Source organism: Rhinoderma darwinii, chromosome 1 (assembly GCF_050947455.1).
Source record: "Rhinoderma darwinii isolate aRhiDar2 chromosome 1, aRhiDar2.hap1, whole genome shotgun sequence".
Taxonomy (NCBI): domain Eukaryota; kingdom Metazoa; phylum Chordata; class Amphibia; order Anura; family Rhinodermatidae; genus Rhinoderma; species Rhinoderma darwinii.
The window spans coordinates 98236603-98250980 of record NC_134687.1 but is presented as its reverse complement, the minus strand read 5'-3'; positions in this window follow the sequence as shown (position 1 = coordinate 98250980).

Here is a 14378-nt window from a genome sequence, read left to right as displayed (position 1 = left end):
CTATAGTCGTGCTGTGCTGGATACCACGCTTGTCTGTTTCCCCACGCCTGACGTCCACCTGCTGCCTAGTTCCTGCCAAGCTACTGTCCGTGCTGCCACAGGTACCCTATATCCTATAGACTCTGACCTGCGCCCTGTTGGCCAGCTGCCTTACCGCCAAGGCGGTATGGCTTAGTGGGTCCACAGACCCTTCGTGACAGTACGCTCAGGCCATGGACCCCGCTGGCCGGTTCAAAAATATGACGACGACACAGGAGATGCAAGCGGATATGCTGGACCTCCGGTCCCGACAGGACCAACTCCTCCAGGCGTTGAACATTCTTGCACGTTGGCAGGAGGCACAAGCTGCCGTTCCTCCTACTATACCTCCTGGCAATGTGGGTCCTCAGTCTACACCTCTTGGCAGTAATGACCCTCGTGTTTCTTTGCCACTTCCTGACCGCTATGATGGAGAAGCAAGTACCTGTCGTGGTTTTCTTAATCAATGCCAGATCCACTTCAGCTTGTATGCTAGGACATTTTTGTCTGATGGTGCCAGGGTCGATTTCATCATTTCTCTCCTCACCGGAAAGGCCCTTGCATGGGCGAACCCTGTCTGGGAGAGACAAGGACCAGAGACCCCTGACTTCCCTGCCTTCCTTCGGACTTTTCGCATGGTGTTTGAGGAGCCTGGACGGGTCTCATCTGCAGCGGCTTCTTTGATTGACCTGCGCCATCCACCACCGTGAGTGAGTACGCCATCCACTTCCGCACCCTGTCGGGAGAGCTCGCATGGAACAATGAGGCTCTGGTGGCTGCATTCTAGCACAGACTATCTTCCAGAATTAAAGACGAACTTGCCGCCCGGGATCTGCCGTCTACTCTGAATGACCTCATCCTTCTGTCTGCCCGGATTGATATACGGATCCGTGAACGCTTCCAAGAGGTTCAACGGGAGAGAGCCCTTCCTAGTCTGGCCCCTACGTTGGAGCAACCCCATGCTGTCCTCAGTTGCCGATTCTTCTAAGAAGTCGGTAATAACGGATCAGTATAAGTTATCTACCCAAGAGAGCCAACGCAGTCGCACATCTGGACTCTGTCTTTATAGCGGCCTCGATGGCCATCTGGTGCACCTGTGCCCCCAAAAATCCCAAAACCTAGGGTTGCTTGGAGTGACGACCTTGGGTAAAGATGGACTTTCATCTAAATTGTCTATACCTGTGACTATAGTGTCCGGCGAGAGAACGTATCAGGTCTCTGCGTATCTGGACTCTGGTTCCGCTGCTAATTTTATCCGCAGAGATCTGGTGGACCTTCTGCAATTGCCCACCACCCTCCTGGAGAGCCCGTTGACAGTTGCTTCAGTAAATGGACTACCCCTGCCAGACCCGGTTTTAGCAGTGACCAATCCGTTGAGGCTCCAAGTGGGAGCTCTTCACTCCAAACTTCTGCCTTTCTATGTCCTGCCCAAAGCTGTTAACCCTGTGTTGCTGGGCCTGCCTTGGCTCCAACTGCATGCCCCAGTTCTGGACTGGAATTCTGGAGAGGTTCTTCAGTGGGGTCCTGAGTGTCAGGGTTGTTGCTTGGTGAGGATTCGTTCGGCTCAGCTTTCTCTGCCTTGGACATTGGCAGGATTGCCGGGTCATTATGCAGCCTTTTCGCACATCTTCAGCAAGAAGGAGGCGGAGACATTGCCACCACATCGGGCGTATCACTGCCCTATTGAACTGATACCTGGTGCATCCCTTCCCAGTGGTAGGGTATATCCTCTCTCCTTGCCAGAGATTCTGTCCATGTCCTCCTATGTGAAAGAGAACCTAGAAAGGGGCTTCATACGAAAGTCTTCCTCCCCGGCAGGAGCCGGGTTCTTCTTCGTCAAAAAGAAAGATGGCTCTCTTCGTCCTTGCATCGACTACCGTGGTCTTAACCAGATCATGGTGACGAATAAATATCCATTGCCACTGATCTCCGAAATGTTTGATCGAATACATGGTGCAAATTTTTTTTCTAAACTAGACCTGCGTGGGGCTTACAACCTAGCCCGGATTCGCCAGGGTGATGAATGGAAGACTGCATTTAACACCCGTGATGGACACTATGAGTATCTAGTAATGCCCTTCGGCCTGTGTAATGATCCCGTGGTCTTCCAGGAGTTTGTGAATGACATTTTCCATGACCTCCTCTATGTTTGTGTTGTAGTCTACCTTGATGACATCTTGATTTTCTCCCCAGATCCTGTGACGCACCAGAGACATGTCCGTCAGTTTCTGCTATGGTTAAGGGAGAATCGTCTGTACGCCAAGCTGGAGAAGTGCGTATTTGACAAGGATGCTCTACCTTTCCTGGGCTACATCGTCTCAAATCGAGGCCTCGAGATGGACCCTGAGAAGGTAAAGTCTGTCCAGGAGCGGCCACGTCCTCAAGGCTTGAGGGCCATACAGCGCTTTTTGGGATTTGCTAACTTTTACAGGCAGTTTATTCCGAACTTCTCCTCACTGACTTCTCCCATCTCTAAACTTACTAAGAAGGGTATGAACGCCAAGGTTGGACTCCAGAGGCAGAGTCCGCATTCAACAGCCTGAAGAGTGCCTTCACGTCAGCCTCTATCCTCCATCATCCAGACGTTTCCCTACAGTTCTCGTTGGAGGTGGACGCATCCTCTGTCGGTGCTGGTGCACTCCTGTTCCAGAGAGGTCCCAAGGGCAAGTCAAGGGTATGTGGATACTTCTCTAAGCTCTTCTGCAGAACGCAACTGCTCGATTGGGAATCGGGAGTTATTGGCCATCAAATTGGCTCTGGAGGAGTGGAGACATCTACTAGAGGGCGCAGCTCACCCGATCTTGATTTTTACGGACCACAAGAATCTGACCTACCTCCAGATGGCCCAACGGCTGAACCCTCGTCAGGCCAGGTGGTCACTGTTCTTTGCAAGGTTTCTGTTTGAGCTTCAGTATCGCCCGGCCGACAAGAATGTGAGGGCCGATGCCTTGTCCAGGTCTTTCAAGACAGAAGACACCATTGAGAATCCACAGAATATTATCGATCCATCCTGCATTCTCTCGGTCAATCCCCTGCAGATTGGGGACATTCCCCCTGGGAGGACTTTTGTGCGCCTGGCTGATCATGGAAAAATCCTCCACTGGGGTCACTCCTCTAGACTGGCAGGTCACGCGGGGTTACGTAAGATCCGGTATTTGATTTTTAGTCATTTCTGGTGGCCCACTCTGCCCAAGGATATTGTGGACTTCGTTTCATCCTGTGCTGTATGTGCAGCCAACAAGGCCACCCGCTCCAGACCTGCTGGCCTGCTCCAGCCATTGCCTGTGCCCAATGCTCCCTGGCAGCATATAGCGATGGACTTTATCACGGACCTGCCTCTCTCTGCCGGATGCAGTGCTGTCTGGGTGGTGGTGAACCGATTTTCGAAGATGGCCCACTTCGTTCCTCTGACCGGTCTTCCTTCTGCTCTTCAGTTGGCCAAATTATTTATTCAACACATCTTCCACCTGCACGGCTTGCCACAGCATATTGTGTCTGATCGGGGGGGGGGGGGTTCAGTTTACCTCGAGGTTCTGGAGAGCCCTCTGCGGACTTCTTGGTATGAAGTTGGACTTTTCTTCTGCCTACCATCCTCAGTCTAATGGTCAGGTCGAGAGGATCAACCAGATTTTGGTGAACTACCTATGCCACTTCATCTCCAAACAGCATGATGACTGGGTGCAGCTGCTCACATTGGCGGAGTTCTCCTACAACAATCACACCAGTGAGTCTACTAGGAATACACCATTTTGCATTGTCTACGGCCAGCATCCACTAATTCCTCTTCCGGTGCCTGATGCTTCCGAGGTACCTGCAGCTGACTCCACGTTTAGAGACTTTTTGCAGATCTGGCAGTAGACTCGATCCTCCATCCTAATGGCAGTGGACCGCATGAAACGGAAGGTTGACACAAGGAGAAGGGAGCCTCCTCGGTTTCTTCTTGGAACTAAGGTCTGGCGGTCATCTAGGAATATCCGACTGAGGGTGCCATCATGTAAATTTGCTTTTAGGTTCCTCGGACCGTTCGAGGTCCTGCAACAGATCAACCCTGTCGCCTACAAGCTTCGGCTGCCTCCTACCCTCAGGATTCCCAACTCCTTCCATGTCTCCCTTCTGAAATCTGTGATCCTAAACCACTATTCCAAGACTCCCAGCCCTGCGGTTGCCTCCAGCGGCCCCTCGGACACCTTTGAGGTCAAGGAGATCTTGGACACCAAGAGAGTGAGAGGAAAGACTTTTTATTTGGTGGATTGGAGGGGGTTCGGCCCCGAAGAGAGGTCCTGGGAGCCAGAGGAGAACCTCAATGCCCCTACTCTTCTGAAGAAGTTTCTCTCTCGCTCTGGTCCCAAGAAGAGGGGGTGTAAGAGGGGGGATACTGTAATGTCCATGGCTGCGGGCTGTCAGCTCCAACCTCCCCCTGACAGCCACAGCCATGAGTCGGCAAGCGCTTGCCCCAGCCTCCTCCTCAGGAGAGCCAGCGGTCGCGTCCACTCACCTCTGCCGGATCCCGTAGGGTGCGCGCGCACGCTCGTGCCCGCTCTTAAAGGGGCAGCGCGTGCACCGGACCTCATGCATGAACATTGACCCGTGAGTACCCTGGACTATAAGAGGTGTCCAGCCCCCTAGTTCTATGCCTGAGCGTTGTTGTGTTTCCTTAGTCTATCTATGCAAATGGTCCCCTAGTGTTTCCTGCTCCCAGTGTTTCCTGTTCCTATTCCTGTAACCTATATCCTGATCTAGTGCCGTGCTTGCTATAGTTGTGCTTTGCTGGATACCACACTTGTCTGCTTCCACACGCCTGACATCCACCTGCTGCCTAGTTCCTGCCAAGCTACTGTCCGTGCTGCCACAGGTACCCTATATCCTATAGACTCTGACCTGCGCCCTGTTGGCCAGCTGGCTTACCGCCAAGGCGGTACGGCCAAGTGGGTCCACAGACCCTTCGTGACAGTACTTTAAATAGAGTCAATAGAAACTACAACATCTCCCACAAAAAATAAGCCCTCACACCACTCTATTGATGGAAAAAGTAAAAAGTTATGGCTCTTGGAAGGCGGGGAGTGAAAAACGAAAATGAAAAAGCAAAAAAGGATCAGTCCTGAAAGGGTTAATTAATTTCTAATAAAAAATCATTTATGACCACATATGGGGTATTGCCGTAGTCAGGAGAAATTTCTTTACAAATGTTGGGGTGCTTTTTCACTTTTATCCCTTGTTAAAATTAAAAAATGAAACATTTTAGTGGACAAAAATGTTGATATTAATTTTCACGGCCTAATTCCACTAAATTCTCAAAAAAACCTGTTGGGTCAAAATGCTAACTCTACCCCTTGAAAAATTCCTTGAGGGGTGTAGTTTCCAAAATGGTGTCACGTTTGGGGGGTTTTCACTGTTTTGGTCTCTCCAGTGCATTGCAAACGTGACAGGGCACTGAAAACTAATCCAGAAAAATCTGCGCTCCAAAATCCAAAAGGCGCTCCTTCCCTTCTGAGCACTGTTGTGAGTCCAAACAGTATTTTATTAGCACATATAGGGTATTGCCGTAATCGGGAGAAATTGCTTTACAAATGTTGGCGTGCTTTTTCTCCTTTATTCCTTGTAAAAATGAAAAAATTCTATGTTTTTTCTGAAAAAAAAGGTGATTTTCATCTTCACAGACTAATTCCACTAAATTCTGCAAAAAAACTGTGGGGTTAAAATGCTAGCTATACCCCTAGAAAAATGCCTTGAGGGGTGCAGTTTCCAAAATGGGGTCACTTTTGGGGGGTTTTGACTGTTTAGGCACCACAAGACCACTTCAAACCTGACATGGTGCCTAAAATATATTCCTAAAAAAGGAGGCCCCAAAACCACTAGGTGCTCCTTTGTTCTAAGGCTGGTGCTTCAGTCCATTAGGACACTAGGGCCACATGTTGTATATTTCTAAAAACTGCAGAATATGGGCAATTAATATTGAGTTGCGTTTCTCTGGTAAAATCTTCTGTGTTACAGATTTTTTTTTTTATTACAAATTAATTTGAGCAAAAAAAATAAATTTGTAAATTTCACCTCTACTTTGCCTTAATTCATGTGAAATGCCTAAAGGGTTAAAATACTTTATGAATGCTGTTTTGAATACTTTGAGGGGTGCAGTTTTCAAAATAAGGTGATTTATTGGGACTTTCTAAAATATAAGGCCCTCAAAGCCACTTCAGAACTGAACTAGTCCCTGAAAAAATAGCCTTTTGAAATTTTCTTGAAAATATGAGAAATTGCTGCTAAAGTTCTAAGCCTCGTAATGTACTAGAAAAATGAAAGGATGTGAAAAAAATAATGCAAACATAGTATACATATGGGAAATGTTAACTAGTAACTATTTTGAGGGGTATTACTATCTGTTTTACAAGTAGATACATTTAAATTTAGAAAAATGACAATTTTTGCACATTTTTGCCAAAATTTGAATTTTTCACAAATAAATATTGAATTTAGATCCCAAATTTTTTCACTAACATAAAGTACAATAGGTTACGACGAGAATACCAAACCAGAATCGCTAGGATAGGTTAAAGCATTCCAAAGTTGTTACCACATAATGTGACACGTGTCAGATTTGAAAAAATCATCTGTGTCCACAAGGCCAAAACAGGCTGTGTCCTAAAGGGGTTAAAGGCTATGTCAGTGTCAGCGGGTCCTGCGTGTCTCTGACACACAGGATCCACCTATAATCTATCACATCTTGGTTATGAACTTTATTGTACATGATGTGATCGGTGCTGTAATGGAGATTACAGCAGTGTTTATTATTTAGAAAAACGATCATTTTTGACGGAGTTATGACCTATTTTAGATTTATGCTAATGAGTTTCTTAATGAAGAACTGGGCGTGTTTTACTTTTTGGCCAAGTGGGCGTTGTACAGAGGAGTGAATGACGCTGACCAATCAGTGACCAATCAGCGTCATACACTTCTCCCCATTCATTTATACAGCACATAGCGATATAGCTATATTGCTATGTGCAGCCACATAAACACACTATAACGTTACTGCAGTGTAGTGACAATAAATATACATTACCTCCAGCCAGGACGTCATGTCTATTCAGAATCCTGACACTTCGATATTACAATCCCGACACTACAGCATACAACTGGGCGACGGTCGCTATGCTCACTATGTGAACGACAAACAAAACAGACAAGGGAACACAGAAGCAAGGGAAGAGGGGCAGTTGCCCACGGAAACACTGTGAGCAACAGAGTAGTGAACGAGCTGAGTCAAACCTGGAGAGTACGCGGTAACAAAAGCAGAACAGGAGAATAGTCAGTCAAGCAAGGTCAATATAAATTATATTAGCAGGAACAGCAGAGCCAGGAAACACAAGAATCACAGGCAAAGGACAGGCAGCAAATGAAGGTATAAATAGACCAAGGGCGGGAGCTAGAACCGTCTGGCCAGGCTGTGATAGGTTCTCCCACTCCTCAGCCTACCAGCCTGAGAGGTAGAAGATCGAGTCACTCTATCAGACCTAGGGACAGGTGCAGACTGATTAACCACGGGCGTCGACACAGAAGCTGTGTCTGGCAGATCCTTTACATTAGCATAAAGCCAAAATAGGTCATAACGTCGTCAAAACTTATAGTTTTTCTAAATAAAAAAACACTGCTGTAACCTACATTACTGCGCCGATCACATCATGTACAATATAGGCCACTTATAATGTGGTGACAGAGCCTCTTTAAATGTGATAGACTACAGGTTGATCCTGAGTGTCTCCCGCTTTCACTGAACCCGTCAGTCCCTCGGACCTGACGGGAACAAGATTCACCGAATGATACAGCTGCTCTGTATAGAGAATACAGAGCAGCTGTATCTCAAAAAGTAAAAATAATTTTTAATAGAAACTATTTATGAAGTTACACCAAACACACTGATTGACCTTTTTAGAAAAAAAAAATGCCTTTCAAAGGTATACATAGCCTTTGACTTCTTAACGACCAGACCTTTTTTGCCTGTTTTTTCATCCTCACATTCCAAAAGCCATAACAGTTTTTATTTTTTCGTCTATGTGGCTGTATGAAGGCTTGTTTTTGTGGAATGAGTTGTATTTTTCAATGGCACCATTTTGGGTAATTATAATTTATTGATTAGCTTTATAAAAAAATGTTTTTAAGGGAATTAAAAAAAAACTCAGCAATTTTGTCATTGTTGTTTTGCTTTTTTTTTCCCTACATTTTTTACCGTGCAGTAAAAATATGTTCATTTTATTCTACGACAATAATATGTATCTTTTTTTAAAGTTGTAATATTTTTGCATGTGTCATAGAAAACAGTTTTGTGTCGCTGCTTTCCGGGAGCTATAACTTTTTTTTTTTCCGTGGATGTAGCCATGTGACGACTAGTTTCTTGCAGGATGAGTTGTAGTTTTTATTAGTATAATTTTGGGGTACATATCATTTATTGACAAATTTTTATTAAAAATATTTTTAGAAGAAGCTAAAAAACAGCAAATTTGCCAACGTCTAGGGGTTGTTACAATTGTGTTGGTACCTAATATGTATTTCTTTTTTTAAGGTAAACCGATTTTAAGCAAATAAAAAAAAAAAATTAAAATATGGGGGTATTTTTTAAATTTTCATTACATTTTATGAAACTCCATTTTAAATTTTTTCTTTAACCCACTAGGGGACTCAATGCAGTGGTTCTTTGATCACTTGTATAATGCTTTGGCATACTATGTATGCCAAAGCATAATTGTTTTTAGTGTATCACTGGCATTGCCTAATAGGCAGTTACTGATGGTAGACCGGGGGTCTTTTTTAGGCCCCCGGCTGCCATGCTAAAACATCGGTAACACAATCACGGAGGGCTAATGGGGCAGCAAAGGGATCCCCTCTCCCTCTGTGAAACACTTTGTGTAGCGTTCACGGCCGCGGACGTTCAGGATTACTCACACCCCGATGGCCGCAGCCATGGATCTGTGAGCGCTGGCCCACATCTCCTCCCCAGGAGATGCCAGCGCTCACTTCCGCTCTGTTCTACTGTGTCCCGTAGGGTGCGCGCGTACGCTCGTGTCCGGCCTTAAAGGGCCAGCGTGTGCACATGAAATTAATCATCAATTCACCTATTATCACCCTGGACTATAAAAAGGGCTCCGCCCTTTCACTGCCTGAGTTTTGTTGTGTTTTCCCTTGTTAGCCTTGCAAATGGTCCCTTAGTGGTATCCTGTTCCCAGTGTTCCCGTACCTGCTTCCTGTATCCTGTATCCCGTACTACCGTTGCTCCTGTGCCTTAGAAAGTTGGAGTCGTGTGGTGCCATCGGTCACGCCTGCTGTGTTACACCACGCTGGTGTCTGCTGCCAAGGTTACATAGTTACATAGTTACATAGATAGTACGGCTGAAAAAAGACACATGTCCATCAAGTTCAACCAAGGGAAGGGAAAAGGGAAGGAAAAATTTCTACACATAGGAGCTAATATTTTTTTGTTCTAGGAAATTATCTAACCCTTTTTTAAAGCCATCTACTGTCCCTGCTGTGACCAGCTCCTGCGGTAGGCTATTCCATAAATTCACAGTTCTCACTGTAAAGAAGCCTTGTCGCCTCTGCAGCTTGAACCTTTTTTTCTCCAGACGGAGGGAGTGCCCCCTTGTTTTTTGAGGGGGTTTTACAAGGAACAGGATTTCACCATATTTTTTGTATGTGCCATTAATATATTTATATAAGTTAATCATGTCCCCCCTTAGTCGTCTTTTTTCAAGGCTAAATAGGTTTAATTCTTTCAATCTTTCCTCATAACTTAAATTCTCCATGCCCCTTATTAGCTTCGTTGCTCTTCTTTGTATTTTTTCCAACTCCAGGGCATCCTTTCTATGAACTGGAGCCCAGAACTGAACTGCATATTCTAGATGAGGCCTCACTAATGCTTTGTAAAGTGGCATTATTACATCCCTGTCCCGCGAGTCCATGCCTCTTTTAATACACGACAATATCCTGCTGGCCTTTGAAGCAGCTGATTGACACTGCATGCTGTTATTGAGTTTATGATTTACAAGTACACCCAGATCCTTCTCAACAAGTGAATCCGCCAGTGTAGCTCCCCCTAGGACATATGATGCATGCAGGTTGTTGGTACCAAGATGCATAACTTTACATTTATCTACATTAAACTTCATTTGCCAAGTGGACGCCCAAACACTTAGTTTGTTTAAATCTGCCTGTAATTCATGAACATCTTCCATAGTCTGAACTATATTACATAGCTTGGTGTCATCTGCAAAAATAGAAATAGTGCTATTAATCCCTTCCTCTATATCATTAATAAATAAGTTGAATAATAGTGGTCCCAGCACTGAACCCTGGGGTACACCACTTATAACCGGGGACCATTCAGAGAAGGAATCATTGACCACAACTCTCTGGATACGGTCCTTGAGCCAATTCTCAATCCAATTACAAACTATATTTTCTAAACCTATAGTCCTTAATTTACCCATTAGGCGTCTATGGGGGACAGTGTCAAATGCCTTTGCAAAGTCCAAAAACACTAAATCCACAGCGGCCCCTCTGTCTAGACTTCTGCTCACCTCTTCATAAAAACAGATTAGGTTAGTTTGACAACTTCTGTCCTTAGTAAAACCGTGCTGGCTGTCACTTATAATGCTATTTATTGTCACATAATCCTGTATATAGTCCCTCAATAGCCCCTCAAACATTTTCCCCACGATGGATGTTAAGCTTACTGGTCTATAATTACCCGGGGAAGACCTAGAGCCCTTTTTGAAAATAGGCACCACATTTGCCCTGCGCCAGTCCCTTGGCACTATACCTGTCACTAGAGATTCTCTGAATATTATGAAAAGGGGGACAGAAATAACTGAACTAAGCTCTTTAAGAATTCTAGGGTGTAACCCATCTGGTCCCGGAGCCTTGTGCACATTTATTTTATTTAATTTAGCTTGGACCATCTCTACATTCATCCAATTCAGTATATCAACTGATATATTAACAGCACTGGCACCGGCTACATCAGCTGCTCTTTCTTCTGTTGTATATACAGAGCTAAAGAACCCATTTAGTAACTCTGCCTTCTCTTGATCCCCTGTGATCAACTCCCCATTACCATTATCTAGGGGTCCTACATGTTCAGACCTTGGCTTTTTTGCATTTATATGCTTGAAGAATTTTTTAGGATTTGTTTTACTATCCTTGGCCACCTGCCTTTCATTTTGTATTTTTGCTAATTTTATTACATTTTTACAGATTTTATTAAGCTCTTTATATTTTACAAAGGCTACAGCTGTACCCTCAGATTTGTATTTTTTAAATGCCCTTTTTTTGTCATGTATTGCCCCTTTCACAGAAGGTGTAAGCCATGTGGGGTTTAATTTGAGTCGTTTATACTTATTACCTGTAGGAATAAATTTTGCACTATAATAACTCAAAGTAGATTTGAAAATCTCCCATTTATCATTTGTTCCATTATTTGACATTAGTTCTTCCCAGTCTATATCCTGAATTGCCGCCCTCATCCTGGGGAAATTGGCTTTCTTAAAATTAAATGTTTTTGCCCTCCCAGCCTGCGTTTGTTTTTTACAGTATAGGTAAAATGTAGCTATATTATGATCACTGTTACCGAGGTTTTCACGAACATTGACATTCCCAACAAGATCTGCATTATTAGAAATGACCAGATCCAACAGAGCTTCACCTCTAGTCGGGTCTTCCACAAACTGGCCCATAAAATTTTCCTGCAACAGGTTGAGGAAATGTCTCCCCTTTGCAGTTGAAGCCGAACCATGACACCAATTAATATCCCGGAAATTAAAATCTCCCATTATCACTACAGTACCCGCCTGTGCAGCCCGCTCCATCTGTTTATATATCTGACCTTCCATCTCCTCAGTTATATTGGGGGGTCTATAGATTACACCAAAAGTAATTTTTTCAGTGTTTACCTCCCTTTCTAGTTCCACCCACAAGGTTTCAACCTCCTCACAGTCTTCACCCACTATTGTCTCTTTCACACTCGCCTTCATATCACTTCTCACATACAGACATACACCACCACCTTTCCTATTTGTCCTGTCTTTCCGAAAAAGTGTAAAACCCTGTAGATTTACAGCCCAGTCATGTGAAGAGTCCAGCCATGTTTCAGCAACACCAACTATATCTATATTTTCTTCCAGTATCAAGGCCTCCAGCTCCCCCATTTTGCTTGCTAGACTTCTGGCATTTGTGAACATACACTTTAACTTGCCTGTCAGTTTACCCTTGTACTTGGTCCCACAGATCGTGACATCTTCGTTGCAGCGGTCGTTATTAATCCCCTTGTTTTAACTTCTCATTTGAAGTTGCAAAGTTATACAATGCTTGGGCCATTTTAACCCCTTCCCGCAAAATCACGTACAGTTACGTCATGGGAGATGGACTGTTCCCGCATCTTGACGTAACTGTACGTCATGGAGATGAAGCTGGCTCAGGAGCTGAGCCAGCGACATCACCGCCGGGTGACAGCTGTATATTACAGCTGGCACCCTGAGGTATCGGCCAGGACCGGAGCTAGCCTCCGATCCGACCGATTAACCCCTCACATGCTGCGTTGAATAGCGATCGCAGCATGTGAGGAGTTTATAGCCACCGGCACCCCAGCAACGTGATCGCTGGGTTGCCGGTGGCTGCAAAGGCGATCGGAGGGCTAATGCTTACCTCCCGGTCCGCCAGCAACGGCATCCTCCTATGCCCCGTCGTCGGCGGGGCCCAGGAGGCTTCCGGTACCATCGGCAAGATGGCGCCGGCTCAGCTTCCGGCTCAGAAGCTGAGCCGGCGTCATCAGCAGTGGGTGTCCGCTGTATGTTACAGCGGACACCCCGATCTATCGCCAGGAACCGGAGCTAGCTCCGATTCCTGGCATTAACCCCTTCGATGCAGCGATCCATTGTGATCGCTGCATCCTAGAGGTTTGTAGCAAATCGGCAGCCTTGCCACGCGATGGCAAGGCTGGCGACTGCTACCATGGCAACAGGAGCCCTAACAATGGACTCCTGTCTGCCATTACGTAAGCTGATTAGGCCCCGCCCAGAGGCGGAGCCTGATCGGCTTGCTGTCAGTGAACAACTGACAGTTCTAATACATTGCACTACATAGGTAGTGCAATGTATTAGAACATCAAACAAACTGTTGGACCTTCATGTCCCCTAGTGGGACTAAAGAAAAGTGTCAAAAAAAGTGTCAAAAAAGTAAAAATAAAAGTTGTAAAAAATACAATAAAAGTTTCAAATAATAACACAAAACACAATCGCCCTTTTTCCCTTATCAAGTCATTTATTATTGAAAAAAATAATAAAACCATACATATTTGGTATCGCTGCGACCGTAACGACCTGAACTATAAAAATATTATGTTATTTATTCCGCACAGTGAACGCCGTAAAAAAATAACTAAAAAATACTGACATAATTGCTATTTTTTGGTCACTTTGTCTTCCAAAAATTGAAATAAAAAGTGATCAAAAAGTCGCATGTACCTAAAAATGGTGTCTATAAAAACTATAACTCGTCTCGCTAAAAACAAGCCCTCATACAGCTCCGCCGACGAAAAATGTAAAACCGTTATGGCTCTCACAACTTGGCGACAGAAAAAATCCATTCTCTTTACAAAAGTTATTTTATTGTGCAAAAAGTTGTAAAACATAAAAAGTGCTATAAATTAGGTATCGCCGGAATCGTACTGACCCGCAGAATAAAGGTAACATGTAATTTATAACACGTGGCGAACGCTGTATAAAAAGAACTAAAAAAATATGCCAGAATTGCTGTTTTTTGGTCACCTTGCCACCCAAAAAAAAAAGGATAACAAGTGATCAAAAAGTCGCATGTACCCCAAAATGGTACCAATAATAACTACAGCTCGTCCCGCAAAAAAAAACAGCCCTCATACCACTACGTCTATGGAAAAATAAAATTAGTCAAGGCACCAATAAGCCAGGAAATAAAAATATGCAGTTGTGCAGCCCGAGGGGAACATTTCTTCTGTTTCAAGTGGCGAATTATCAAGGCCCCTAAAATTAGGGATCCAGGAAGGGGAGGGCCCAAACATATCTGCTGGAAGCGAGGGTGCCCGTATTATACCAGGACAACACTTCCCAGCAAAATTCCCCAAACTTCAAAGGTGCCGAGTGCGGACCAAAAGGGGGATAAGTAAGGACCATTTATTAGTGCGACACCGGCCTGTGCAGAAAGGATTGTGTCACAGCATAACACACATCTATGGATTATTTTTTTTTTTTTTTTTTACCCCACTATACCACCTGACTATGCCCCTTATATACTCCGCCCGCCTTACATGTACCCCCACATTATAAACGGAAACACCAGAAAGA